The following is a 4989-nucleotide window of genomic DNA, read 5'->3' as shown; positions in this document are numbered from 1 at the left end:
CTCCATAATGTAGTACCTACCTATTGCTTATTTGATAACAATATTTTGAACTGGCGCCGATTTCTGTTTGTGTCTCCAAAGAAAAACTTGTAAACCATAAACATTTAAGGTTAATCAAATCACCGTTAATAAAGAAAGAAAGAAAAGAAATTTATTGCCAAAAAAAAAACACAGCCAAACACAATATTATAAAATTTATCTTACAATTAGGCAAACGGAGACAGCCTCAGCAAAATGCTGCACAAAAGCAGCGCTGATTTTCAGGCTGTACCGGCTATTGCGGTTCGTCTTAAAATAAAAAAAGAATTAAATCTAGGTACTTAAAATAAATATGTAGATAAGGAAGTATATGAATATTAATAATAATTAAATAAATGCATATAATTTATATTACGGCAGAAACATATAAATAAGAATAATCCATACTAATATTATAAATGCGAAAGTAACTCTGTCTGTCTGTCTGTCTGTTACTCAATCACGCCTAAACTACTGAACCAATTTGCATGAAATTTGGTATGGAGATATTTTGATACCCGAGAAAGGACATAGGCTACTTTTTATTGCGAAATATGTAACGGGTATATGTAACTTATGTAACTAGCGATCCGCCACGGGCGAAGCCGGGGCGGATCGCTAGTATAATATATAAATAAGCAATACACATTAAATAAGCAATTATATAATTAACAACGTAATCATGTTGTACTTACACGGTCAGGATTCCGTACATCGTTATCTTTGAGTGTCATATCTCGTAAATTAGTTTGAAAGTCAGTTCAAATGTTCGTGAAGAATTTACAAATTAGTGTATCAATCTAATCTACTTTGGTTCGACCTTCCTATATATGATAAGCACCTGGTATGCAGTGCACCTATCGAAGAAAAATATATATTCGACAAATCTGCATTATAATTGATATTATGTATTTATAATATATCTTTCTATTATGTAAAAAGCACTTTATATTACGTGCGAAAAGATAACTGCATATTACTGCAATATATTATTATTACTACCTTTCCGACGCTTTGTAGAAAACTTAATCTATACATATGGGTGATTATACAAAAATGGGGTAACTTTTAAGGATATTTTGTTTACTATATTTTTTATATCAGATTATTACAAATTAGGGTGTATGTGATAGCTAATCTAATGAATATATTGTTCCAAATCGGGCCAGCCACTTTTTTAAGTAGATTGTGAGATATTTTAAATTTTCTGGATTTGGCCTCCAGGGGACTGACAAGGCTAACATAGTACTGATAAAAAACACAATTTTGTAATATTATTAAAGAAATTCAATGAAAATTACTACAAATCTCTCAGTTTTAATAATGGCACATGTCTTTTAAGTATTAAAATCACTCAGTTACATTTAAAAATGATAATTGATAATATATTGTGATACTGGGAAAAAACAATGTCTCAATTTTCAAAACAGCCTTCTGACATTTAACGCAACGTGAATATTCTTACTCTCTTACTTAACTTACTACTTTGACTTAGTTTTACTTAATATTTCAAGTAATTCACAAACAATAGAAACAAAAAAAACGGCCAAGTGCGAGTTGGACTCCTAACAAACCTATTTTTTATTATGTTTGTAACTTAAAATTTACACTTTTAGCAATTTTTCCTTTATCTGTGTTATAAGACGTTGCTTTTTACCATATTTTAAGACTGTATACACGGCAAGCATCCTGTGTATTTTTTTATTCCCTTGCGAATATTTAAATTTGCGGAAATTTGCAGTATTAACGGATGTAGGTATCTTTTAATTGCGTTGCGTTATAAGTTTAATTTTTTTACAGCCCCAAGGGTTCTTAATGTTGAGTATTCAATATAAATTTCAAATTGATACCTCCACGCGCTTCAAAAAAACGTCATAACAGACAAACGGACAACAAAGTGATCCTATAAGGGTGCTGTTTTTTCCTTTTGAGGTTCGGAGCCCTAAAAATCTAACATTATTTATGTTAAAAGTACTAATTTTCATAAAATGGTTCATGGTTTTTAACCAAAGGCTTGAATGAAAGTCTCATCTGAGTTTTCATAAGAGCCTTTTGACATTTTTATAATGTTATTAAAATAATTAACTTTTATGTTATTTTGAGGTATTTTTACTTCACAATATTATACGTTTACGTATTTATCTAATAAATACATATAACAAGCTATGTCCTGAAAGCATCAAAATCAATAATTAAAATAAAATAAGATCTTTTAAATAAGATTATTAGTAGTTTGTTTCAATAGCTCTTTTCTTTGCTACTCTTTTTTAAATGTTTCTTCCCTAGTCAAATTCAGTTTATTTTAGCGTGGCGCATGATGTTTTAAACTGAAATATCAAATATAAATGCTTATACCAATAGCAATCAAGATAAAAGTTCTCAAAAACGATAGAATCATCAGTACTATGGGGTCGCGTCAGTCCACTGGCGCGATATCTGACATAGGACTGATGCCAGCGGATTGATAAAAAGGGACTTAATATGAGATTATAATCACAAATTATGTTTTTTTGCCTTATTTCTTATATCAACAAACTATATTTTTACAAATCATACTTAACCATGTATGAATGAAAATAAAAATCAGTTTAACAATAAAATAACGACTCACCATAGGACTGAAATGTTGACTGGCGCAGCACGAATTTAGAGGACAAACTCAACCCTAGCGCTGGTACAGTTATGACGGCCATCAAAATATGGGATGCACAAGTAACTTCATTACCAACATTAATATTTAGACAGGGATTTGACCTCGACTTGGTGATATTTAGCGAGAATTTCAAATTTAAAAAACACACAACGGACTGACCAATAAAAACGATGACAAAGTTTATTTTTATTTTTAAAATAAAATGTTAAACATTTCGTTATGAAAGTTATACTATATAATACTATGTATATCAAAGATTGTCCTGAGTTAGTAAGTTTTCTCTAATCAATGATAATGTTTATAAAATAGTCACTTGATTGTTGGTTTTCGGAGTTGTGACATGCCAAAGTACTGATTATTTAAGTATTAATTTTGTTTTTTTATCAATTTGTATTTTAAATAAAGAAGTGAAAGTGAGTGACCAAATAAAGGACGCTTTATTGTTTTAAAATAGATTGTTATTTGATTAAAATATAATAAGACTTTGTAGAAATTAGCTGGTGACATTGAGTTACCCCATTTTTGTATAATGACCCATATAATAAATCTGTAGAAGGGTCAATTCTGTACATTGAAAATATTGAAAATATAAATAGCAGGGGGTGTTACTGGATCGATACCAAGCCCAAATATGTGATTAAAAAAATTTTGTCTGTCTGTCTGTCTGTATGTGAAGGCATCACGTGAAAACTAACGGTTCGATTTCGATGAAACTTGGTATAATTATACCTTATTATCCTGTGCGTAAAATTGGATACTTTTTATCCTGGAAAAATACGTAGAAAAAAAAAAGTCGCGGGCGGAAGCTAGTAAAAAATATACTTAAACCTTCGTCTTGAATCACTCTATCTATTAAAAAAAGTTTAATCTAAATCCATTGCGTCGTTTAAAAGATTTAAGTATCTATCTATCTATGTATCAGTGTATGTCATGTTGGTGATCCTTAATGAAATAAATAAATAAGCATACATAGGGACGGACTGACGGCGACAGTGGCTTTTTTTGTACTATGTAATGATATTGTAGTACCTACTAGTTGTGTTCCGCGGTTTCAGCTGCAGACAAATCCAAGGATAAAAGTATCTTTAATTTCCTATTTTAATTCTCTAAGTGGTGCGTGCTGAATACTAAAGTGTCATACTAAGTCGAGAATCACCTATTTTCCCAATGCGGTGTGGTTAGTGAAACAAAATAAGACTTTCGCATTTCTAATATTAATACCTATAGATAACAATCCATAGATAATAATATTATATTCTATATTATTTTTATGTAAAGGGGGTCCCTTTACATAGTAACATTTAAAACTACTATTTACGTGGTTACAAAAACGTTTTAATATTGAGTAAGGTGGCACGTATGCACATTTTCTTAATTAAAATTTCCGTTCTGCGCAAATTGCAAATCCCATTCATTCTTGACTTCATTTTTACAGTGCATTCAACTTTTTATCGTATTACGTTAAGTATTTGTTTTTGCACTGGTTAAAAAACAATTACCTACATAACATTTTTCAAATAGTTTTGGATAATACGCCCAAATTATAATTACGAATAATGCCTACATCATCATCATTATCAGCCTACATTTGTCTACTGCTGGACATAGGCCTCAGTCATGGTACGCCACTGAGCCCGGTCGTTGAACTATGTATGCCTACGTTTAAAAAGATATTTCAGAGATATGAAAAAATGAACTTCAGTTGTTACTGCGTTTGTCAACGCTTGTGATAAATATTTAACAGTTATCAAAATTTTCATTATAAAAAGTAAATAAGTGTTATTTGAATTCATCGAATATTGTTAAATTAGAGAAGCATCTTTTCAATCGAGATTCTGCGTTAAAAACAACCGACTTCAAACTTGCACTTGCAACATTTACAAATACAGACAAAAATGCTCATAAAATAAAAACTACTGGGCCTATCCGAATAAAATTTTTATGGGACCAATTCGACACTATCCCGCGTCGAATAAAAAAAAGAATCACGTAAATCGGTTCAGAAACCTCGGAGAAATCGGTGTACATACATAAAAAAAAACATACCGGCCGAATTGATAACCTCCTCTTTTTTTGAAGTCGGTTAATGATAGAGGTTATTAATTAGCATACTCATTAATTAAAATTCTTTGATATTTTTATTCGCTTCTATTAACACGTTAGCTGCGAAACAGGGCTTGAAACACCCTGTCCGTGTCTCGTCGTTATAGCGGTAGGAAAAAACGTAAACTTCTCTGTCGTGCGGGAGGCATAACTTCCATCTGGTTCAGTGTAGGAAAGTGATATCTATATATCTAAGATGTGCTATTGATTCCTAG

Source organism: Colias croceus, chromosome 18, assembly GCF_905220415.1.
Source record: "Colias croceus chromosome 18, ilColCroc2.1".
NCBI classification, from domain to species: domain Eukaryota; kingdom Metazoa; phylum Arthropoda; class Insecta; order Lepidoptera; family Pieridae; genus Colias; species Colias croceus.
Note: the sequence above shows the minus strand (reverse complement) of the source record.